The sequence below is a fragment of the Phyllobates terribilis genome, unplaced genomic scaffold, assembly GCF_046119375.1.
Source record: "Phyllobates terribilis strain yellow unplaced genomic scaffold, ASM4611937v1 Scaffold_729__1_contigs__length_748246, whole genome shotgun sequence".
Lineage (NCBI taxonomy): Eukaryota > Metazoa > Chordata > Amphibia > Anura > Dendrobatidae > Phyllobates > Phyllobates terribilis.
The window spans coordinates 393734-417867 of NW_027363489.1; the positions used below are offsets into that span (position 1 = coordinate 393734).

The 24134-nt window shown below is 45.2% G+C and overlaps 15 non-coding genes across 15 annotated transcripts; all 15 read left to right on the forward strand.

The window, feature by feature from the left end:
• Positions 1 to 491: 491 nt before the first annotated feature.
• On the forward strand, positions 492 to 682 carry LOC141237038 (U2 spliceosomal RNA). The gene has a single exon (XR_012302604.1). It is a non-coding gene; the product is annotated as a U2 spliceosomal RNA (small nuclear RNA).
• Positions 683 to 1803: 1121 nt separating this feature from the next.
• Positions 1804 to 1994, forward strand: LOC141237039 (U2 spliceosomal RNA). The gene has a single exon (XR_012302605.1). It is a non-coding gene; the product is annotated as a U2 spliceosomal RNA (small nuclear RNA).
• A 1124-nt stretch (positions 1995 to 3118) lies between these two features.
• On the forward strand, positions 3119 to 3309 carry LOC141237040 (U2 spliceosomal RNA). The gene has a single exon (XR_012302606.1). It is a non-coding gene; the product is annotated as a U2 spliceosomal RNA (small nuclear RNA).
• A 1121-nt stretch (positions 3310 to 4430) lies between these two features.
• Positions 4431 to 4621, forward strand: LOC141237042 (U2 spliceosomal RNA). Its single transcript, XR_012302607.1, has one exon. It is a non-coding gene; the product is annotated as a U2 spliceosomal RNA (small nuclear RNA).
• Positions 4622 to 10805: 6184 nt separating this feature from the next.
• Positions 10806 to 10995, forward strand: LOC141236844 (U2 spliceosomal RNA). The gene has a single exon (XR_012302434.1). It is a non-coding gene; the product is annotated as a U2 spliceosomal RNA (small nuclear RNA).
• Positions 10996 to 12115: 1120 nt separating this feature from the next.
• Positions 12116 to 12306, forward strand: LOC141237043 (U2 spliceosomal RNA). Its single transcript, XR_012302608.1, has one exon. It is a non-coding gene; the product is annotated as a U2 spliceosomal RNA (small nuclear RNA).
• A 1121-nt stretch (positions 12307 to 13427) lies between these two features.
• Positions 13428 to 13618, forward strand: LOC141237343 (U2 spliceosomal RNA). Its single transcript, XR_012302898.1, has one exon. It is a non-coding gene; the product is annotated as a U2 spliceosomal RNA (small nuclear RNA).
• Positions 13619 to 14738: 1120 nt separating this feature from the next.
• Positions 14739 to 14929, forward strand: LOC141237045 (U2 spliceosomal RNA). The gene has a single exon (XR_012302610.1). It is a non-coding gene; the product is annotated as a U2 spliceosomal RNA (small nuclear RNA).
• A 1121-nt stretch (positions 14930 to 16050) lies between these two features.
• Positions 16051 to 16241, forward strand: LOC141237046 (U2 spliceosomal RNA). Its single transcript, XR_012302611.1, has one exon. It is a non-coding gene; the product is annotated as a U2 spliceosomal RNA (small nuclear RNA).
• Positions 16242 to 17361: 1120 nt separating this feature from the next.
• Positions 17362 to 17552, forward strand: LOC141237347 (U2 spliceosomal RNA). Its single transcript, XR_012302902.1, has one exon. It is a non-coding gene; the product is annotated as a U2 spliceosomal RNA (small nuclear RNA).
• A 1119-nt stretch (positions 17553 to 18671) lies between these two features.
• On the forward strand, positions 18672 to 18862 carry LOC141237047 (U2 spliceosomal RNA). Its single transcript, XR_012302612.1, has one exon. It is a non-coding gene; the product is annotated as a U2 spliceosomal RNA (small nuclear RNA).
• A 1122-nt stretch (positions 18863 to 19984) lies between these two features.
• On the forward strand, positions 19985 to 20175 carry LOC141237048 (U2 spliceosomal RNA). The gene has a single exon (XR_012302613.1). It is a non-coding gene; the product is annotated as a U2 spliceosomal RNA (small nuclear RNA).
• A 1119-nt stretch (positions 20176 to 21294) lies between these two features.
• Positions 21295 to 21485, forward strand: LOC141237313 (U2 spliceosomal RNA). Its single transcript, XR_012302869.1, has one exon. It is a non-coding gene; the product is annotated as a U2 spliceosomal RNA (small nuclear RNA).
• Positions 21486 to 22606: 1121 nt separating this feature from the next.
• Positions 22607 to 22797, forward strand: LOC141237049 (U2 spliceosomal RNA). Its single transcript, XR_012302614.1, has one exon. It is a non-coding gene; the product is annotated as a U2 spliceosomal RNA (small nuclear RNA).
• Positions 22798 to 23916: 1119 nt separating this feature from the next.
• On the forward strand, positions 23917 to 24107 carry LOC141237050 (U2 spliceosomal RNA). Its single transcript, XR_012302615.1, has one exon. It is a non-coding gene; the product is annotated as a U2 spliceosomal RNA (small nuclear RNA).
• Positions 24108 to 24134: the final 27 nt, after the last annotated feature.

Genomic DNA, 24134 nt, shown 5'->3' on the forward strand with positions numbered 1-24134 from the left:
GAGCTTCTCAGTGACATTCAGCCATCCAGGTATCCCGCCTGCAGTAGACGGAATGTGGCAATGGAACGCTGGCTGCGCGTGTCATAATAGGCTCTGAGCCTTTATATACCTGCGCACAGCAGCAGCCACCTTCAGTCTGCTGCTGGACAGCCAGCAGCAGCAGCAGGAGAGGTAATTAATCAGCAACCCTCCTGCTAAGGGTAGACAGCTGCTCGTTCCACCCCCCCCCCCGCCTTAATTGGTTCTCCTCCCTTCCAACGGTGTTGAGGCGGGTGGGAACAGCCGGGGGTTGAGGGTACTGTGCTAAAAGAGGTGGAGTTATGCAGATCTAAAACGCGTGGATTGCAGCAGCAGCAAGCCGAAAAGTGCAGGCATGTGAGGGATCTAGAGGTTGACAGCATGTCTTCTTAACGGGAGTCCAGGTGGCCATCTCCACAAATGGACTTTTCAGAATCCTTGGGTGGCACCGTAGTCGGAAACCAATTCTGGTTATCGCTTCTCGGCCTTTTGGCTAAGATCAAGTGTAGTATCTGTTCTTATCAGTTTAATATCTGATACGTCCCCTATCTGGGGACCATATATTAAATGGATTTTTAGAACAGGGAGATGGAAAAAGAGCTTGCTCTGTCCACTCCACGCATTGACCTGGTATTGCAGTATCTCCAGGACCGGTGCACCCCTTCTTTAATGCAGTTTCTAAAATCAGAAAGAATTGAATTCAATGCTTTTTGTTCATTTTGCTTGTTTGTCGGATTTTGGGATGGACTCTTTGGCTTTGCTTTTCTTCTCCTCATTGGATTTTTCATGTTAAAAGTTGCAGAAGCCAGATGACAAGCTCATTTTGGTTCAACTTCAGCAACTGTGCATTGCATTGCCATGTAATGTAATGTAATGCAATGCTATCTATCTAGCTCTCCCTCTATACTTCCTTTTGGATAAACAGACATATTAGGCAAGCATTTTGGAGCTTTCACCTAAATAACTACAGGTGGTGAGATAAGCTGCACAATATAATTGACCTTTCAGTATATTGTTGCACACACACCATCTATTTAGCAAATGCCCTTGTTATCAACAGCAGCCTTTTAAACTCACCTGAGCTAACAGGTATGTGAGCTGGTTACTCTGCTGCGCTTAAAATTTCTTTTTTGGTTTGCTACAATGCCTTTTCTGAAACGTTGTCTCCCTCTGCTGGAACACTGACTTCTTTCATTTAATGCCTGCAGACTATAAAAGAGAAACCAACCCAAAAAGTTTGGTTGATTAGTCTGTGGCATTCTTTTAAACTGTTGCTTATGGCGGTCTCTGTGAGCTTCTCAGTGACATTCAGCCATCCAGGTATCCCGCCTGCAGTAGACGGAATGTGGCAATGGAACGCTGGCTGCGCGTGTCATAATAGGCTCTGAGCCTTTATATACCTGCGCACAGCAGCAGCCACCTTCAGTCTGCTGCTGGACAGCCAGCAGCAGCAGCAGCAGGAGAGGTAATTAATCAGCAACCCTCCTGCTAAGGGTAGACAGCTGCCCGTTCCACCCCCCCCCCCGCCTTAATTGGTTCTCCTCCCTTCCAACGGTGTTGAGGCGGGTGGGAACAGCCGGGGGTTGAGGGTACTGTGCTAAAAGAGGTGGAGTTATGCAGATCTAAAACGCGTGGATTGCAGCAGCAGCAAGCCGAAAAGTGCAGGCATGTGAGGGATCTAGAGGTTGACAGCATGTCTTCTTAACGGGAGTCCAGGTGGCCATCTCCACAAATGGACTTTTCAGAATCCTTGGGTGGCACCGTAGTCGGAAACCAATTCTGGTTATCGCTTCTCGGCCTTTTGGCTAAGATCAAGTGTAGTATCTGTTCTTATCAGTTTAATATCTGATACGTCCCCTATCTGGGGACCATATATTAAATGGATTTTTAGAACAGGGAGATGGAAAAAGAGCTTGCTCTGTCCACTCCACGCATTGACCTGGTATTGCAGTATCTCCAGGACCGGTGCACCCCTTCTTTAATGCAGTTTCTAAAATCAGAAAGAATTGAATTCAATGCTTTTTGTTCATTTTGCTTGTTTGTCGGATTTTGGGATGGACTCTTTGGCTTTGCTTTTCTTCTCCTCATTGGATTTTTCATGTTAAAAGTTGCAGAAGCCAGATGACAAGCTCATTTTGGTTCAACTTCAGCAACTGTGCATTGCATTGCCATGTAATGTAATGTAATGCAATGCTATCTATCTAGCTCTCCCTCTATACTTCCTTTTGGATAAACAGACATATTAGGCAAGCATTTTGGAGCTTTCACCTAAATAACTACAGGTGGTGAGATAAGCTGCACAATATAATTGACCTTTCAGTATATTGTTGCACACACACCATCTATTTAGCAAATGCCCTTGTTATCAACAGCAGCCTTTTAAACTCACCTGAGCTAACAGGTATGTGAGCTGGTTACTCTGCTGCGCTTAAAATTTCTTTTTTGGTTTGCTACAATGCCTTTTCTGAAACGTTGTCTCCCTCTGCTGGAACACTGACTTCTTTCATTTAATGCCTGCAGACTATAAAAGAGAAACCAACCCAAAAAGTTTGGTTGATTAGTCTGTGGCATTCTTTTAAACTGTTGCTTATGGCGGTCTCTGTGAGCTTCTCAGTGACATTCAGCCATCCAGGTATCCCGCCTGCAGTAGACGGAATGTGGCAATGGAACGCTGGCTGCGCGTGTCATAATAGGCTCTGAGCCTTTATATACCTGCGCACAGCAGCAGCCACCTTCAGTCTGCTGCTGGACAGCCAGCAGCAGCAGCAGCAGGAGAGGTAATTAATCAGCAACCCTCCTGCTAAGGGTAGACAGCTGCTCGTTCCACCCCCCCCCCCCCCGCCTTAATTGGTTCTCCTCCCTTCCAACGGTGTTGAGGCGGGTGGGAACAGCCGGGGGTTGAGGGTACTGTGCTAAAAGAGGTGGAGTTATGCAGATCTAAAACGCGTGGATTGCAGCAGCAGCAAGCCGAAAAGTGCAGGCATGTGAGGGATCTAGAGGTTGACAGCATGTCTTCTTAACGGGAGTCCAGGTGGCCATCTCCACAAATGGACTTTTCAGAATCCTTGGGTGGCACCGTAGTCGGAAACCAATTCTGGTTATCGCTTCTCGGCCTTTTGGCTAAGATCAAGTGTAGTATCTGTTCTTATCAGTTTAATATCTGATACGTCCCCTATCTGGGGACCATATATTAAATGGATTTTTAGAACAGGGAGATGGAAAAAGAGCTTGCTCTGTCCACTCCACGCATTGACCTGGTATTGCAGTATCTCCAGGACCGGTGCACCCCTTCTTTAATGCAGTTTCTAAAATCAGAAAGAATTGAATTCAATGCTTTTTGTTCATTTTGCTTGTTTGTCGGATTTTGGGATGGACTCTTTGGCTTTGCTTTTCTTCTCCTCATTGGATTTTTCATGTTAAAAGTTGCAGAAGCCAGATGACAAGCTCATTTTGGTTCAACTTCAGCAACTGTGCATTGCATTGCCATGTAATGTAATGTAATGCAATGCTATCTGTCTAGCTCTCCCTCTATACTTCCTTTTGGATAAACAGACATATTAGGCAAGCATTTTGGAGCTTTCACCTAAATAACTACAGGTGGTGAGATAAGCTGCACAATATAATTGACCTTTCAGTATATTGTTGCACACACACCATCTATTTAGCAAATGCCCTTGTTATCAACAGCAGCCTTTTAAACTCACCTGAGCTAACAGGTATGTGAGCTGGTTACTCTGCTGCGCTTAAAATTTCTTTTTTGGTTTGCTACAATGCCTTTTCTGAAACGTTGTCTCCCTCTGCTGGAACACTGACTTCTTTCATTTAATGCCTGCAGACTATAAAAGAGAAACCAACCCAAAAAGTTTGGTTGATTAGTCTGTGGCATTCTTTTAAACTGTTGCTTATGGCGGTCTCTGTGAGCTTCTCAGTGACATTCAGCCATCCAGGTATCCCGCCTGCAGTAGACGGAATGTGGCAATGGAACGCTGGCTGCGCGTGTCATAATAGGCTCTGAGCCTTTATATACCTGCGCACAGCAGCAGCCACCTTCAGTCTGCTGCTGGACAGCCAGCAGCAGCAGCAGCAGGAGAGGTAATTAATCAGCAACCCTCCTGCTAAGGGTAGACAGCTGCTCGTTCCACCCCCCCCCCCGCCTTAATTGGTTCTCCTCCCTTCCAACGGTGTTGAGGCGGGTGGGAACAGCCGGGGGTTGAGGGTACTGTGCTAAAAGAGGTGGAGTTATGCAGATCTAAAACGCGTGGATTGCAGCAGCAGCAAGCCGAAAAGTGCAGGCATGTGAGGGATCTAGAGGTTGACAGCATGTCTTCTTAACGGGAGTCCAGGTGGCCATCTCCACAAATGGACTTTTCAGAATCCTTGGGTGGCACCGTAGTCGGAAACCAATTCTGGTTATCGCTTCTCGGCCTTTTGGCTAAGATCAAGTGTAGTATCTGTTCTTATCAGTTTAATATCTGATACGTCCCCTATCTGGGGACCATATATTAAATGGATTTTTAGAACAGGGAGATGGAAAAAGAGCTTGCTCTGTCCACTCCACGCATTGACCTGGTATTGCAGTATCTCCAGGACCGGTGCACCCCTTCTTTAATGCAGTTTCTAAAATCAGAAAGAATTGAATTCAATGCTTTTTGTTCATTTTGCTTGTTTGTCGGATTTTGGGATGGACTCTTTGGCTTTGCTTTTCTTCTCCTCATTGGATTTTTCATGTTAAAAGTTGCAGAAGCCAGATGACAAGCTCATTTTGGTTCAACTTCAGCAACTGTGCATTGCATTGCCATGTAATGTAATGTAATGCAATGCTATCTATCTAGCTCTCCCTCTATACTTCCTTTTGGATAAACAGACATATTAGGCAAGCATTTTGGAGCTTTCACCTAAATAACTACAGGTGGTGAGATAAGCTGCACAATATAATTGACCTTTCAGTATATTGTTGCACACACACCATCTATTTAGCAAATGCCCTTGTTATCAACAGCAGCCTTTTAAACTCACCTGAGCTAACAGGTATGTGAGCTGGTTACTCTGCTGCGCTTAAAATTTCTTTTTTGGTTTGCTACAATGCCTTTTCTGAAACGTTGTCTCCCTCTGCTGGAACACTGACTTCTTTCATTTAATGCCTGCAGACTATAAAAGAGAAACCAACCCAAAAAGTTTGGTTGATTAGTCTGTGGCATTCTTTTAAACTGTTGCTTATGGCGGTCTCTGTGAGCTTCTCAGTGACATTCAGCCATCCAGGTATCCCGCCTGCAGTAGACGGAATGTGGCAATGGAACGCTGGCTGCGCGTGTCATAATAGGCTCTGAGCCTTTATATACCTGCGCACAGCAGCAGCCACCTTCAGTCTGCTGCTGGACAGCCAGCAGCAGCAGCAGCAGGAGAGGTAATTAATCAGCAACCCTCCTGCTAAGGGTAGACAGCTGCTCGTTCCACCCCCCCCCCCCCCGCCTTAATTGGTTCTCCTCCCTTCCAACGGTGTTGAGGCGGGTGGGAACAGCCGGGGGTTGAGGGTACTGTGCTAAAAGAGGTGGAGTTATGGAGATCTAAAACGCGTGGATTGCAGCAGCAGCAAGCCGAAAAGTGCAGGCATGTGAGGGATCTAGAGGTTGACAGCATGTCTTCTTAACGGGAGTCCAGGTGGCCATCTCCACAAATGGACTTTTCAGAATCCTTGGGTGGCACCGTAGTCGGAAACCAATTCTGGTTATCGCTTCTCGGCCTTTTGGCACGATCTATCAGGTTTACCTGTGTGGTCTTGCCTGTGAGGTGCTCTTGGTACCCTTTCTCTCGGCCTGGGGGGATCGTTCCTTTTCGGAGGGACTTAACCCCCCTGCTGCTATTGGGAGGAAGGATTAGTCCGGGAGCAACGGGAAGGGATCCCATGAAGGCTTGCGCCTTTCAGAGAGAAGAGTCGGTACGTTCCTGAGTGAAGGATGCCAGCAACGCTCACATATTCATCGGGTGATGCCCGGATGCGGAACACCGTGAGGATTGAAGTTGGAGCAGGATCGAGGACGGAGAAGAATTTGGATTACATCTGCCATAGGATTCTGCTTGGAGTTCTGGAGTTTCGGCGGGAAGACATATTCTGCTTCCAGGACAATGAGTACAAGGGGACTTACACCATCACCTTCAAGAGCCAGGGATGCTGTCACCAACTCGTACAAAAGGTAAATGAGAAAAACTACTTGGATGAATTGGATGGACTAACCTTTTGTCTCTTGTATGCCTATGACGAGATCCCTATCGTGGTACATTTCCCGAACCCCTTTGTGGAAGCTGCAGACATCTCGACCTACCTTATCCGTTATTGTGACGATCTGAGATACCTGGGCACTGTGAAGAACGCGGTAGGCTTCTGGTGCGGCAAGAGGAGGTACATGGCCCGTCTAAAGAGGGACCCAAGCGGAGTGGGAGGAATGCTACACCCTCCCTCAACATTTGTGATCGGTAAGAGCAGAGGCTACTTATTTTACCCTGGAATGCCGGTATGTTGCAGGAACTGTGGACAAATGGGTCATACCCAAACGTCCTGCACGGGCAGGAAAGTAGACCGCTGCAATAATTGCAGCTGTTACGGACATTTAATGAAGGACTGTCCCGCTGGGAGGAAATGCAATCTTTGTGGTGAGGCGGGGCGCATGTTCCGAGGATGCCCCAACAGGACCAGGACCAGGACCTACGTAGAAGCTGCATCTTCTGCAGCTGAGCCGATGCGCCCGCCGGTCTTCACTGGCGGGCCGGCGTCGGAGGGCGGTTCGAAGGGCGAGAAGGCTGGGATGGAGCAGGGAGCCGGAGGCCCCTCTGGGGCGGCCCCTGCATCGAAGTCCCTTAACGATGGGCGGACCTCGCATGGACCGGAGCGGAGGGGTCCTCCTTCTGGGAGGGTATCCTCCGTGTCGATGGTTCCCGATACCGATCCTGTTGGGCTGGAGGGTGGTGCCCCTGTGCGGTTGGCTACAGGGGACCACGCAGCGATGGCCTCAGGATCTTCCAGGGCGATTAGCCAGCCAGATGAGGGGGCTTTGCTTCTAGGTGGCGAACATCAGGGAATCGGTGTTGGTGATCTTATCCTGATGGACCAGTCTCTCCCACTGGAGGAGGTGGAGGAAGAGGAGGACTGCACCAGTGACCTAGTGGAGTCTGCCCCGAAAAAGAGACGGAATGTCGAAGCCCCAGCGTCTCCTGGAATGTGGCTGGGAACCGTGACCTACGAGGGGGCAACCGCCGGCTCACAGAATATCGAGTCGTTTGGGTCCTCTAGCCCGGATGTCCTGGAGCAATTTGACATACAGGGCTTTGAGTCAGGTGTCCTCATGGAAGATCCACCACCCTGACCTATGAATGCCCACATTAAGACTTGTCTCACTGAATGTGAGGTCATTAAAGAGCCCAGTTCGTAGGGCTGCTCTATTCAAGTATTTAGAAACCGCTGACTTTGACATTTGTTTATTACAGGAATGCGGGATACAACATGCACTAAATTATAATGACATCAAGACAGATTGGAGACTGGGGCCCTCCATCTGGTCTGGCTCCAATGACAACAAGTCAGCGGTGGTGGGCTTCCTCTGTCGTGGGAGAAATATTACTGTAAATGCTGTCACAGAAATAGTACCAGGCAGAGTGGTTTTAGTGCATTTTAAATGTAATGGTTTTACCCTACGTGTAATGAATGTTTATGCTTCCCCTGATAAGCAAGAGAGAATTAATTTATTTGGGATATTGCCATTGTACTGTACTGGGTCATCTCCCCTGATCGTAGGGGGTGATTTTAATTGTCTTTGTGCTAGTGAACAACGAGCGGGGGGTGACCCTTTACGCAAATTGGATAAGTCATGTCATCTATTGAAAGATTTTATAACTGATTTTAAATTATGCAATGCGTGGAGGTCACTCCTGCCGACGGACCCTGGTTATACGTGGTCCGGAAGAGGGGTGTCCTCCAGGATCGATTTTATTTTCCTATCAGATGATTTTAACCCTGTAAAATGTGTTTTAACATCAAATATATTTTCTGACCATAAGGGCTTGGAGGTGCACCTAGAATACCGGGATGAACAGAGGGTCAACAGGGGCCTCTGGCGTCTAAGTACTTACCTGCTGGAGGACCCTCTGATTCGACAAGACTTTGGTAAAGCCTATCAAGCCTGGCAGCGACAAAAACCTTCTGATGCCCCTATGGTAACCTGGTGGGAAAATTTGAAAAAAAAAGTCAGAATGTTTTTTATAAAAGCAGGGAGACGTAAAGCTAGAGAGAAAAAAAGATGTTTTAGTGATCTTAACACCAAACTACAAACACTTTTTAAATTCAAAGAGCTAGGGGTGGAGGTGGGAGATGATATTGCTAGCCTAAAAACTGAAATCCAGAACTGCATAGACACAAAGGGGAAAGAGATTATTTTTAACTCTAGAGTGCAGCACTTGGAGGAGGGGGAGAAGTGCTCTCGCTTCTTCTTCAAAAAAGTCATGGATAAAAGAGAAGTGATCACAAATCTAGAGGGTGAAACATCTATGCAGGGAATGTTGAATGCTACTTTTAACTTTTATAAGCATCTTTTTAGTAAAAAGTGTATAGATGAGTCCTTTTTATCTGATGCTCTTAATGATCTCGATTTTAAGTTAAATTTTACAGACCAGGAGTTTTTAGAACGCGATATTGTTTTAGAGGAATTATTTTATGTTTTTAAAAGTTTCTCTAAGGGCAAAGCACCTGGGTGTGACGGACTACCTGTAGAGTTTTATCTTACTTTTTGGGACATTTTAAAAGAGGACCTTTTTATGCTTTTTAAAGAAGTTTTTATTTCTGAACAGTTGCCATTTTCGTGGAGGAGAGGAGTGGTGTCTTTGATATATAAAAAAGGTGATCGCAGTGCTCTAGCGAATTGGAGACCCATAACTCTCCTAAATGTTGATTACAAGGTACTTGCTAAGGTGGTTGCAAACCGGCTCAGGAATGTCATTGCCAAACTAATCCAGCCTGAGCAGGTTTGTAGTGTACCAGGCAGAAGTATTTCAGAGGTTTTAAACGTATTAAGGGATGTAATTTGGTATTCCAGAGACCGGGGTCAAAATGTAGCTCTTTTAGCCCTAGATTTTGAAAAAGCTTTCGATAGAGTCTCTCATACATTTCTTTTTACAGTTTTAAAAAGAATGGGTATCCCTAATATGCTTTTAAATTGTATTAAGATTTTATATAAAAATTGTTTTAGTCAAATTTCTCTTAATGGCTTTTTAACAGATGGAGTTCCCCTTGAGTCCGGAGTGAAGCAGGGATGCCCCTTGTCGCCCATCCTGTTCATCTGCGCCATGGAGCCCCTGCTGAGCGCAATAAGGAAAGACAAAGTGATTAGAGGGGTTCCTGTTCCTGGCGGAGGTGGCAGTGATGTGAGAGTCTTTGGCTACATGGATGACGTGACGGTTGTGTGCGTGGACCCTGCTTCCCTCCGGAGGGCGGTGTTGCGCATTGATTTTTTTTCCCAGGCATCCGGTTTTAAACTTAATTTAAATAAATCTGAATGTCTGACTTTGGGATCCTGGGACACCGCCCAACTCCCGCAGCTCACTATAAAACGAGACAATGTAAAAATTCTTGGAGTTGTTTTTAACGAGGAGAATGTGGGAACTCAAAGCTGGGAGAATGTCATAGAAAAAATGTCAAAGAAAATATCATTTTGGGGTTTGAGGTCCCTAACAATGGAGGGGAAAATTTTAATTATAAAATCAGTGTTGTTACCCCTTATACTGTATATAGCTATGGTGTACCCCCCCTCTGATGTTTTAATTAAAAAAATGACTAGGATGATCTTTATGTTTTTATGGAACTCCAAAATGGAAAAATTAAGGAGAGAAATAATGAGGAAGAATAAAATGAACGGCGGAAGGGATGTCCCCGACTTACATATTTATTTGTATTTAAATTATTTCTGCTTTTGTTTCAAACATTTTAATGGTAATAGTGCGCTAAGTTATTTTTTAAAATGTACTTGTGGGATGATTTTTAAAAGATGGTTTAAGTTGTCGTTGAATTCCCCTGTTTTACTATGCCCCCCCAAACACCAAGCAATCTTAGAAAAGACTGTTCGATTTTATAGCCTTGGTGATTTTAATATGGACATTTTTAAAGACCGCAAGAAGCTTTTATCTTTTCTGAGGAGGAATGAAGATGTGACCCCCATAGTAAATTTCTCAGAAGAGAGATCGAAGCAAGTTTGGAAGAATGTCTTCGGGAAATTCTTAGCAAATGGACATAAGGACATCGCATGGATGGTGGTCCACCAGTGCCTCCCCACCAGAGAGTTTCAACACAGGAGAGGCCTGGTGGCCAGAGCAAAATGCCCCAGAGACTCATGTGTTTATGACGAAACCACCTTGCACCTTATGTGGAATTGCCCATTTGCACAGGAACTTTGGCACAAAGTTGGGATTCTTTTAAAATGGACTTGCGGTTTAAGAGATTTTAACCATGAATATGTTTTATATGGCCTTTTTAAATGTCCGACCCCTCAACAGTATTGTATATGTTGGTGTATGATTAACTGTTTTAAAGACGCCCTTTGGAAGGCACGCAATATTTTACTTTTTAAACGTGATGCTATTTCTGTGAAGGATTGTCTTAAAATTGCTTTTAGTCAGATGTATATTTATTACTTGAGGGATGTCAAATGTATTGGGAGGAGGGATGCTAATCGTATATGGGGTTTTTATGGGTGGAATTCTGTGTTTTATTAATGTATTGTTTGTGTTGCTGTTTTTGATTGTAAACCATCTTTTACGCACATAATAAAATATGTTGAAACCTGATCTGTTCTTATCAGTTTAATATCTGATACGTCCCCTATCTGGGGACCATATATTAAATGGATTTTTAGAACAGGGAGATGGAAAAAGAGCTTGCTCTGTCCACTCCACGCATTGACCTGGTATTGCAGTATCTCCAGGACCGGTGCACCCCTTCTTTAATGCAGTTTCTAAAATCAGAAAGAATTGAATTCAATGCTTTTTGTTCATTTTGCTTGTTTGTCGGATTTTGGGATGGACTCTTTGGCTTTGCTTTTCTTCTCCTCATTGGATTTTTCATGTTAAAAGTTGCAGAAGCCAGATGACAAGCTCATTTTGGTTCAACTTCAGCAACTGTGCATTGCATTGCCATGTAATGTAATGTAATGCAATGCTATCTATCTAGCTCTCCCTCTATACTTCCTTTTGGATAAACAGACATATTAGGCAAGCATTTTGGAGCTTTCACCTAAATAACTACAGGTGGTGAGATAAGCTGCACAATATAATTGACCTTTCAGTATATTGTTGCACACACACCATCTATTTAGCAAATGCCCTTGTTATCAACAGCAGCCTTTTAAACTCACCTGAGCTAACAGGTATGTGAGCTGGTTACTCTGCTGCGCTTAAAATTTCTTTTTTGGTTTGCTACAATGCCTTTTCTGAAACGTTGTCTCCCTCTGCTGGAACACTGACTTCTTTGATTTAATGCCTGCAGACTATAAAAGAGAAACCAACCCAAAAAGTTTGGTTGATTAGTCTGTGGCATTCTTTTAAACTGTTGCTTATGGCGGTCTCTGTGAGCTTCTCAGTGACATTCAGCCATCCAGGTATCCCGCCTGCAGTAGACGGAATGTGGCAATGGAACGCTGGCTGCGCGTGTCATAATAGGCTCTGAGCCTTTATATACCTGCGCACAGCAGCAGCCACCTTCAGTCTGCTGCTGGACAGCCAGCAGCAGCAGCAGCAGGAGAGGTAATTAATCAGCAACCCTCCTGCTAAGGGTAGACAGCTGCTCGTTCCACCCCCCCCCCGCCTTAATTGGTTCTCCTCCCTTCCAACGGTGTTGAGGCGGGTGGGAACAGCCGGGGGTTGAGGGTACTGTGCTAAAAGAGGTGGAGTTATGCAGATCTAAAACGCGTGGATTGCAGCAGCAGCAAGCCGAAAAGTGCAGGCATGTGAGGGATCTAGAGGTTGACAGCATGTCTTCTTAACGGGAGTCCAGGTGGCCATCTCCACAAATGGACTTTTCAGAATCCTTGGGTGGCACCGTAGTCGGAAACCAATTCTGGTTATCGCTTCTCGGCCTTTTGGCTAAGATCAAGTGTAGTATCTGTTCTTATCAGTTTAATATCTGATACGTCCCCTATCTGGGGACCATATATTAAATGGATTTTTAGAACAGGGAGATGGAAAAAGAGCTTGCTCTGTCCACTCCACGCATTGACCTGGTATTGCAGTATCTCCAGGACCGGTGCACCCCTTCTTTAATGCAGTTTCTAAAATCAGAAAGAATTGAATTCAATGCTTTTTGTTCATTTTGCTTGTTTGTCGGATTTTGGGATGGACTCTTTGGCTTTGCTTTTCTTCTCCTCATTGGATTTTTCATGTTAAAAGTTGCAGAAGCCAGATGACAAGCTCATTTTGGTTCAACTTCAGCAACTGTGCATTGCATTGCCATGTAATGTAATGTAATGCAATGCTATCTATCTAGCTCTCCCTCTATACTTCCTTTTGGATAAACAGACATATTAGGCAAGCATTTTGGAGCTTTCACCTAAATAACTACAGGTGGTGAGATAAGCTGCACAATATAATTGACCTTTCAGTATATTGTTGCACACACACCATCTATTTAGCAAATGCCCTTGTTATCAACAGCAGCCTTTTAAACTCACCTGAGCTAACAGGTATGTGAGCTGGTTACTCTGCTGCGCTTAAAATTTCTTTTTTGGTTTTCTACAATGCCTTTTCTGAAACGTTGTCTCCCTCTGCTGGAACACTGACTTCTTTCATTTAATGCCTGCAGACTATAAAAGAGAAACCAACCCAAAAAGTTTGGTTGATTAGTCTGTGGCATTCTTTTAAACTGTTGCTTATGGCGGTCTCTGTGAGCTTCTCAGTGACATTCAGCCATCCAGGTATCCCGCCTGCAGTAGACGGAATGTGGCAATGGAACGCTGGCTGCGCGTGTCATAATAGGCTCTGAGCCTTTATATACCTGCGCACAGCAGCAGCCACCTTCAGTCTGCTGCTGGACAGCCAGCAGCAGCAGCAGCAGGAGAGGTAATTAATCAGCAACCCTCCTGCTAAGGGTAGACAGCTGCTCGTTCCACCCCCCCCCCCGCCTTAATTGGTTCTCCTCCCTTCCAACGGTGTTGAGGCGGGTGGGAACAGCCGGGGGTTGAGGGTACTGTGCTAAAAGAGGTGGAGTTATGCAGATCTAAAACGCGTGGATTGCAGCAGCAGCAAGCCGAAAAGTGCAGGCATGTGAGGGATCTAGAGGTTGACAGCATGTCTTCTTAACGGGAGTCCAGGTGGCCATCTCCACAAATGGACTTTTCAGAATCCTTGGGTGGCACCGTAGTCGGAAACCAATTCTGGTTATCGCTTCTCGGCCTTTTGGCTAAGATCAAGTGTAGTATCTGTTCTTATCAGTTTATTATCTGATACGTCCCCTATCTGGGGACCATATATTAAATGGATTTTTAGAACAGGGAGATGGAAAAAGAGCTTGCTCTGTCCACTCCACGCATTGACCTGGTATTGCAGTATCTCCAGGACCGGTGCACCCCTTCTTTAATGCAGTTTCTAAAATCAGAAAGAATTGAATTCAATGCTTTTTGTTCATTTTGCTTGTTTGTCGGATTTTGGGATGGACTCTTTGGCTTTGCTTTTCTTCTCCTCATTGGATTTTTCATGTTAAAAGTTGCAGAAGCCAGATGACAAGCTCATTTTGGTTCAACTTCAGCAACTGTGCATTGCATTGCCATGTAATGTAATGTAATGCAATGCTATCTATCTAGCTCTCCCTCTATACTTCCTTTTGGATAAACAGACATATTAGGCAAGCATTTTGGAGCTTTCACCTAAATAACTACAGGTGGTGAGATAAGCTGCACAATATAATTGACCTTTCAGTATATTGTTGCACACACACCATCTATTTAGCAAATGCCCTTGTTATCAACAGCAGCCTTTTAAACTCACCTGAGCTAACAGGTATGTGAGCTGGTTACTCTGCTGCGCTTAAAATTTCTTTTTTGGTTTGCTACAATGCCTTTTCTGAAACGTTGTCTCCCTCTGCTGGAACACTGACTTCTTTCATTTAATGCCTGCAGACTGTAAAAGAGAAACCAACCCAAAAAGTTTGGTTGATTAGTCTGTGGAATTCTTTTAAACTGTTGCTTATGGCGGTCTCTGTGAGCTTCTCAGTGACATTCAGCCATCCAGGTATCCCGCCTGCAGTAGACGGAATGTGGCAATGGAACGCTGGCTGCGCGTGTCATAATAGGCTCTGAGCCTTTATATACCTGCGCACAGCAGCAGCCACCTTCAGTCTGCTGCTGGACAGCCAGCAGCAGCAGCAGCAGGAGAGGTAATTAATCAGCAACCCTCCTGCTAAGGGTAGACAGCTGCTCGTTCCACCCCCCCCCCGCCTTAATTGGTTCTCCTCCCTTCCAACGGTGTTGAGGCGGGTGGGAACAGCCGGGGGTTGAGGGTACTGTGCTAAAAGAGGTGGAGTTATGCAGATCTAAAACGCGTGGATTGCAGCAGCAGCAAGCCGAAAAGTGCAGGCATGTGAGGGATCTAGAGGTTGACAGCATGTCTTCTTAACGGGAGTCCAGGTGGCCATCTCCACAAATGGACTTTTCAGAATCCTTGGGTGGCACCGTAGTCGGAAACCAATTCTGGTTATCGCTTCTCGGCCTTTTGGCTAAGATCAAGTGTAGTATCTGTTCTTATCAGTTTAATATCTGATACGTCCCCTATCTGGGGACCATATATTAAATGGATTTTTAGAACAGGGAGATGGAAAAAGAGCTTGCTCTGTCCACTCCACGCATTGACCTGGTATTGCAGTATCTCCAGGACCGGTGCACCCCTTCTTTAATGCAGTTTCTAAAATCAGAAAGAATTGAATTCAATGCTTTTTGTTCATTTTGCTTGTTTGTCGGATTTTGGGATGGACTCTTTGGCTTTGCTTTTCTTCTCCTCATTGGATTTTTCATGTTAAAAGTTGCAGAAGCCAGATGACAAGCTCATTTTGGTTCAACTTCAGCAACTGTGCATTGCATTGCCATGTAATGTAATGTAATGCAATGCTATCTATCTAGCTCTCACTCTATACTTCCTTTTGGATAAACAGACATATTAGGCAAGCATTTTGGAGCTTTCACCTAAATAACTACAGGTGGTGAGATAAGCTGCACAATATAATTGACCTTTCAGTATATTGTTGCACACACACCATCTATTTAGCAAATGCCCTTGTTATCAACAGCAGCCTTTTAAACTCACCTGAGCTAACAGGTATGTGAGCTGGTTACTCTGCTGCGCTTAAAATTTCTTTTTTGGTTTGCTACAATGCCTTTTCTGAAACGTTGTCTCCCTCTGCTGGAACACTGACTTCTTTCATTTAATGCCTGCAGACTATAAAAGAGAAACCAACCCAAAAAGTTTGGTTGATTAGTCTGTGGCATTCTTTTAAACTGTTGCTTATGGCGGTCTCTGTGAGCTTCTCAGTGACATTCAGCCATCCAGGTATCCCGCCTGCAGAAGACGGAATGTGGCAATGGAACGCTGGCTGCGCGTGTCATAATAGGCTCTGAGCCTTTATATACCTGCGCACAGCAGCAGCCACCTTCAGTCTGCTGCTGGACAGCCAGCAGCAGCAGCAGCAGGAGAGGTAATTAATCAGCAACCCTCCTGCTAAGGGTAGACAGCTGCTCGTTCCACCCCCCCCCCCGCCTTAATTGGTTCTCCTCCCTTCCAACGGTGTTGAGGCGGGTGGGAACAGCCGGGGGTTGAGGGTACTGTGCTAAAAGAGGTGGAGTTATGCAGATCTAAAACGCGTGGATTGCAGCAGCAGCAAGCCGAAAAGTGCAGGCATGTGAGGGATCTAGAGGTTGACAGCATGTCTTCTTAACGGGAGTCCAGGTGGCCATCTCCACAAATGGACTTTTCAGAATCCTTGGGTGGCACCGTAGTCGGAAACCAATTCTGGTTATCGCTTCTCGGCCTTTTGGCTAAGATCAAGTGTAGTATCTGTTCTTATCAGTTTAATATCTGATACGTCCCCTATCTGGGGACCATATATTAAATGGATTTTTAGAACAGGGAGATGGAAAAAGAGCTTGCTCTGTCCACTCCACGCATTGACCTGGTATTGCAGTATCTCCAGGACCGGTGCACCCCTTCTTTAATGCAGTTTCTAAAATCAGAAAGAATTGAATTCAATGCTTTTTGTTCATTTTGCTTGTTTGTCGGATTTTGGGATGGACTCTTTGGCTTTGCTTTTCTTCTCCTCATTGGATTTTTCATGTTAAAAGTTGCAGAAGCCAGATGACAAGCTCATTTTGGTTCAACTTCAGCAACTGTGCATTGCATTGCCATGTAATGTAATGTAATGCAATGCTATCTATCTAGCTCTCACTCTATACTTCCTTTTGGATAAACAGACATATTAGGCAAGCATTTTGGAGCTTTCACCTAAATAACTACAGGTGGTGAGATAAGCTGCACAATATAATTGACCTTTCAGTATATTGTTGCACACACACCATCTATTTAGCAAATGCCCTTGTTATCAACAGCAGCCTTTTAAACTCACCTGAGCTAACAGGTATGTGAGCTGGTTACTCTGCTGCGCTTAAAATTTCTTTTTTGGTTTGCTACAATGCCTTTTCTGAAACGTTGTCTCCCTCTGCTGGAACACTGACTTCTTTCATTTAATGCCTGCAGACTATAAAAGAGAAACCAACCCAAAAAGTTTGGTTGATTAGTCTGTGGCATTCTTTTAAACTGTTGCTTATGGCGGTCTCTGTGAGCTTCTCAGTGACATTCAGCCATCCAGGTATCCCGCCTGCAGAAGACGGAATGTGGCAATGGAACGCTGGCTGCGCGTGTCATAATAGGCTCTGAGCCTTTATATACCTGCGCACAGCAGCAGCCACCTTCAGTCTGCTGCTGGACAGCCAGCAGCAGCAGCAGCAGGAGAGGTAATTAATCAGCAACCCTCCTGCTAAGGGTAGACAGCTGCTCGTTCCACCCCCCCCCCGCCTTAATTGGTTCTCCTCCCTTCCAACGGTGTTGAGGCGGGTGGGAACAGCCGGGGATTGAGGGTACTGTGCTAAAAGAGGTGGAGTTATGCAGATCTAAAACGCGTGGATTGCAGCAGCAGCAAGCCGAAAAGTGCAGGCATGTGAGGGATCTAGTGGTTGACAGCATGTCTTCTTAACGGGAGTCCAGGTGGCCATCTCCACAAATGGACTTTTCAGAATCCTTGGGTGGCACCGTAGTCGGAAACCAATTCTGGTTATCGCTTCTCGGCCTTTTGGCTAAGATCAAGTGTAGTATCTGTTCTTATCAGTTGAATATCTGATACGTCCCCTATCTGGGGACCATATATTAAATGGATTTTTAGAACAGGGAGATGGAAAAAGAGCTTGCTCTGTCCACTCCACGCATTGACCTGGTATTGCAGTATCTCCAGGACCGGTGCACCCCTTCTTTAATGCAGTTTCTAAAATCAGAAAGAATTGAATTCAATGCTTTTTGTTCATTTTGCTTGTTTGTCGGATTTTGGGATGGACTCTTTGGCTTTGCTTTTCTTCTCCTCATTGGATTTTTCATGTTAAAAGTTGCAGAAGCCAGATGACAAGCTCATTTTGGTTCAACTTCAGCAACTGTGCATTGCATTGCCATGTAATGTAATGTAATGCAATGCTATCTATCTAGCTCTCCCTCTATACTTCCTTTTGGATAAACAGACATATTAGGCAAGCATTTTAGAGCTTTCACCTAAATAACTACAGGTGGTGAGATAAGCTGCACAATATAATTGACCTTTCAGTATATTGTTGCACACACACCATCTATTTAGCAAATGCCCTTGTTATCAACAGCAGCCTTTTAAACTCACCTGAGCTAACAGGTATGTGAGCTGGTTACTCTGCTGCGCTTAAAATTTCTTTTTTGGTTTGCTACAATGCCTTTTCTGAAACGTTGTCTCCCTCTGCTGGAACACTGACTTCTTTCATTTAATGCCTGCAGACTATAAAAGAGAAACCAACCCAAAAAGTTTGGTTGATTAGTCTGTGGCATTCTTTTAAACTGTTGCTTATGGCGGTCTCTGTGAGCTTCTCAGTGACATTCAGCCATCCAGGTATCCCGCCTGCAGTAGACGGAATGTGGCAATGGAACGCTGGCTGCGCGTGTCATAATAGGCTCTGAGCCTTTATATACCTGCGCACAGCAGCAGCCACCTTCAGTCTGCTGCTGGACAGCCAGCAGCAGCAGCAGCAGGAGAGGTAATTAATCAGCAACCCTCCTGCTAAGGGTAGACAGCTGCTCGTTCCACCCCCCCCCGCCTTAATTGGTTCTCCTCCCTTCCAACGGTGTTGAGGCGGGTGGGAACAGCCGGGGGTTGAGGGTACTGTGCTAAAAGAGGTGGAGTTATGCAGATCTAAAACGCGTGGATTGCAGCAGCAGCAAGCCGAAAAGTGCAGGCATGTGAGGGATCTAGAGGTTGACAGCATGTCTTCTTAACGGGAGTCCAGGTGGCCATCTCCACAAATGGACTTTTCAGAATCCTTGGGTGGCACCGTAGTCGGAAACCAATTCTGGTTATCGCTTCTCGGCCTTTTGGCTAAGATCAAGTGTAGTATCTGTTCTTATCAGTTTAATATCTGATACGTCCCCTATCTGGGGACCATATATTAAATGGATTTTTAGAACAGGGAGATGGAAAAAGAGCTTGCTCTGTCCACTCCACGCATTGACCTGGTATTGCAGTATCTCCAGGACCGGTGCACCCCTTCTTTAATGCAGTTTCTAAAATCAGAAAGAATTGAATTCAATGCTTTTTGTTCATTTTGCTTGTTTGTCGGATTTTGGGATGGACTCTTTGGCTTTGCTTTACTTCTCCTCATTGGATTTTTCATGTTAAAAGTTGCAGAAGCCAGATGACAAGCTCATTTTGGTTCAACTTCAGCAACTGTGCATTGCATTGCCATGTAATGTAATGTAATGCAATGCTATCTATCTAGCTCTCCCTCTATACTTCCTTTTGGATAAACAGACATATTAGGCAAGCATTTTGGAGCTTTCACCTAAATAACTACAGGTGGTGAGATAAGCTGCACAATATAATTGACCTTTCAGTATATTGTTGCACACACACCATCTATTTAGCAAATGCCCTTGTTATCAACAGCAGCCTTTTAAACTCACCTGAGCTAACAGGTATGTGAGCTGGTTACTCTGCTGCGCTTAAAATTTCTTTTTTGGTTTGCTACAATGCCTTTTCTGAAACGTTGTCTCCCTCTGCTGGAACACTGACTTCTTTCATTTAATGCCTGCAGACTATAAAAGAGAAACCAACCCAAAAAGTTTGGTTGATTAGTCTGTGGCATTCTTTTAAACTGTTGCTTATGGCGGTCTCTGTGAGCTTCTCAGTGACATTCAGCCATCCAGGTATCCCGCCTGCAGTAGACGGAATGTGGCAATGGAACGCTGGCTGCGCGTGTCATAATAGGCTCTGAGCCTTTATATACCTGCGCACAGCAGCAGCCACCTTCAGTCTGCTGCTGGACAGCCAGCAGCAGCAGCAGCAGGAGAGGTAATTAATCAGCAACCCTCCTGCTAAGGGTAGACAGCTGCTCGTTCCACCCACCCCCCCCGCCTTAATTGGTTCTCCTCCCTTCCAACGGTGTTGAGGCGGGTGGGAACAGCCGGGGGTTGAGGGTACTGTGCTAAAAGAGGTGGAGTTATGCAGATCTAAAACGCGTGGATTGCAGCAGCAGCAAGCCGAAAAGTGCAGGCATGTGAGGGATCTAGAGGTTGACAGCATGTCTTCTTAACGGGAGTCCAGGTGGCCATCTCCACAAATGGACTTTTCAGAATCCTTGGGTGGCACCGTAGTCGGAAACCAATTCTGGTTATCGCTTCTCGGCCTTTTGGCTAAGATCAAGTGTAGTATCTGTTCTTATCAGTTTAATATCTGATACGTCCCCTATCTGGGGACCATATATTAAATGGATTTTTAGAACAGGGAGATGGAAAAAGAGCTTGCTCTGTCCACTCCACGCATTGACCTGGTATTGCAGTATCTCCAGGACCGGTGCACCCCTTCTTTAATGCAGTTTCTAAAATCAGAAAGAATTGAATTCAATGCTTTTTGTTCATTTTGCTTGTTTGTCGGATTTTGGGATGGACTCTTTGGCTTTGCTTTTCTTCTCCTCATTGGATTTTTCATGTTAAAAGTTGCAGAAGCCAGATGACAAGCTCATTTTGGTTCAACTTCAGCAACTGTGCATTGCATTGCCATGTAATGTAATGTAATGCAATGCTATCTATCTAGCTCTCCCTCTATACTTCCTTTTGGATAAACAGACATATTAGGCAAGCATTTTGGAGCTTTCACCTAAATAACTACAGGTGGTGAGATAAGCTGCACAATATAATTGACCTTTCAGTATATTGTTGCACACACACCATCTATTTAGCAAATGCCCTTGTTATCAACAGCAGCCTTTTAAACTCACCTGAGCTAACAGGTATGTGAGCTGGTTACTCTGCTGCGCTTAAAATTTCTTTTTTGGTTTGCTACAATGCCTTTTCTGAAACGTTGTCTCCCTCTGCTGGAACACTGACTTCTTTCATTTAATGCCTGCAGACTATAAAAGAGAAACCAACCCAAAAAGTTTGGTTGATTAGTCTGTGGCATTCTTTTAAACTGTTGCTTATGGCGGTCTCTGTGAGCTTCTCAGTGACATTCAGCCATCCAGGTATCCCGCCTGCAGTAGACGGAATGTGGCAATGGAACGCTGGCTGCGCGTGTCATAATAGGCTCTGAGCCTTTATATACCTGCGCACAGCAGCAGCCACCTTCAGTCTGCTGCTGGACAGCCAGCAGCAGCAGCAGCAGGAGAGGTAATTAATCAGCAACCCTCCTGCTAAGGGTAGACAGCTGCTCGTTCCACCCCCCCCCGCCTTAATTGTTTCTCCTCCCTTCCAACGATGTTGAGGCGGGTGGGAACAGCCGGGGGTTGAGGGTACTGTGCTAAAAGAGGTGGAGTTATGCAGATCTAAAACGCGTGGATTGCAGCAGCAGCAAGCCGAAAAATGCAGGCATGTGAGGGATCTAGAGGTTGACAGCATGTCTTCTTAACGGGAGTCCAGGTGGCCATCTCCACAAATGGACTTTTCAGAATCCTTGGGTGGCACCGTAGTCGGAAACCAATTCTGGTTATCGCTTCTCGGCCTTTTGGCTAAGATCAAGGGTAGTATCTGTTCTTATCAGTTTAATATCTGATACGTCCCCTATCTGGGGACCATATATTAAATGGATTTTTAGAACAGGGAGATGGAAAAAGAGCTTGCTCTGTCCACTCCACGCATTGACCTGGTATTGCAGTATCTCCAGGACCGGTGCACCCCTTCTTTAATGCAGTTTCTAAAATCAGAAAGAATTGAATTCAATGCTTTTTGTTCATTTTGCTTGTTTGTCGGATTTTGGGATGGACTCTTTGGCTTTGCTTTTCTTCTCCTCATTGGATTTTTCATGTTAAAAGTTGCAGAAGCCAGATGACAAGCTCATTTTGGTTCAACTTCAGCAACTGTGCATTGCATTGCCATGTAATGTAATGTAATGCAATGCTATCTATCTAGCTCTCCCTCTATACTTCCTTTTGGATAAACAGACATATTAGGCAAGCATTTTGGAGCTTTCACCTAAATAACTACAGGTGGTGAGATAAGCTGCACAATATAATTGACCTTTCAGTATATTGTTGCACACACACCATCTATTTAGCAAATGCCCTTGTTATCAACAGCAGCCTTTTAAACTCACCTGAGCTAACAGGTATGTGAGCTGGTTACTCTACTGCGCTTAAAATTTCTTTTTTGGTTTGCTACAATGCCTTTTCTGAAACGTTGTCTCCCTCTGCTGGAACACTGACTTCTTTCATTTAATGCCTGCAGACTATAAAAGAGAAACCAACCCAAAAAGTTTGGTTGATTAGTCTGTGGCATTCTTTTAAACTGTTGCTTATGGCGGTCTCTGTGAGCTTCTCAGTGACATTCAGCCATCCAGGTATCCCGCCTGCAGTAGACGGAATGTGGCAATGGAACGCTGGCTGCGCGTGTCATAATAGGCTCTGAGCCTTTATATACCTGCGCACAGCAGCAGCCACCTTCAGTCTGCTGCTGGACAGCCAGCAGCAGCAGCAGCAGGAGAGGTAATTAATCAGCAACCCTCCTGCTAAGGGTAGACAGCTGCTCGTTCCACCCCCCCCCCCGCCTTAATTGGTTCTCCTCCCTTCCAACGGTGTTGAGGCGGGTGGGAACAGCCGGGGGTTGAGGGTACTGTGCTAAAAGAGGTGGAGTTATGCAGATCTAAAACGCGTGGATTGCAGCAGCAGCAAGCCGAAAAGTGCAGGCATGTGAGGGATCTAGAGGTTGACAGCATGTCTTCTTAACGGGAGTCCAGGTGGCCATCTCCACAAATGGACTTTTCAGAATCCTTGGGTGGCACCGTAGTCGGAAACCAATTCTGGTTATCGCTTCTCGGCCTTTTGGCTAAGATCAAGTGTAGTATCTGTTCTTATCAGTTTAATATCTGATACGTCCCCTATCTGGGGACCATATATTAAATGGATTTTTAGAACAGGGAGATGGAAAAAGAGCTTGCTCTGTCCACTCCACGCATTGACCTGGTATTGCAGTATCTCCAGGACCGGTGCACCCCTTCTTTAATGCAGTTTCTAAAATCAGAAAGAATTGAATTCAATGCTTTTTGTTCATTTTGCTTGTTTGTCGGATTTTGGGATGGACTCTTTGGCTTTGCTTTTCTTCTCCTCATTGGATTTTTCATGTTAAAAGTTGCAGAAGCCAGATGACAAGCTCATTTTGGTTCAACTTCAGCAACTGTGCATTGCATTGCCATGTAATGTAATGTAATGCAATGCTATCTATCTAGCTCTCCCTCTATACTTCCTTTTGGATAAACAGACATATTAGGCAAGCATTTTGGAGCTTTCACCTAAATAACTACAGGTGGTGAGATAAGCTGCACAATATAATTGACCTTTCAGTATATTGTTGCACACACACCATCTATTTAGCAAATGCCCTTGTTATCAACAGCAGCCTTTTAAACTCACCTGAGCTAACAGGTATGTGAGCTGGTTACTCTGCTGCGCTTAAAATTTCTTTTTTGGTTTGCTACAATGCCTTTTCTGAAACGTTGTCTCCCTCTGCTGGAACACTGACTTCTTTCATTTAATGCCTGCAGACTATAAAAGAGAAACCAACCCAAAAAGTTTGGTTGATTAGTCTGTGGCATTCTTTTAAACTGTTGCTTATGGCGGTCTCTGTGAGCTTCTCAGTGACATTCAGCCATCCAGGTATCCCGCCTGCAGTAGACGGAATGTGGCAATGGAACGCTGGCTGCGCGTGTCATAATAGGCTCTGAGCCTTTATATACCTGCGCACAGCAGCAGCCACCTTCAGTCTGCTGCTGGACAGCCAGCAGCAGCAGCAGCAGGAGAGGTAATTAATCAGCAACCCTCCTGCTAAGGGTAGACAGCTGCTCGTTCCACCCCCCCCCGCCTTAATTGGTTCTCCTCCCTTCCAACGGTGTTGAGGCGGGTGGGAACAGCCGGGGGTTGAGGGTACTGTGCTAAAAGAGGTGGAGTTATGCAGATCTAAAACGCGTGGATTGCAGCAGCAGCAAGCCGAAAAGTGCAGGCATGTGAGGGATCTAGAGGTTGACAGCATGTCTTCTTAACGGGAGTCCAGGTGGCCATCTCCACAAATGGACTTTTCAGAATCCTTGGGTGGCACCGTAGTCGGAAACCAATTCTGGTTATCGCTTCTCGGCCTTTTGGCTAAGATCAAGTGTAGTATCTGTTCTTATCAGTTTAATATCTGATACGTCCCCTATCTGGGGACCATATATTAAATGGATTTTTAGAACAGGGAGATGGAAAAAGAGCTTGCTCTGTCCACTCCACGCATTGACCTGGTATTGCAGTATCTCCAGGACCGGTGCACCCCTTCTTTAATGCAGTTTCTAAAATCAGAAA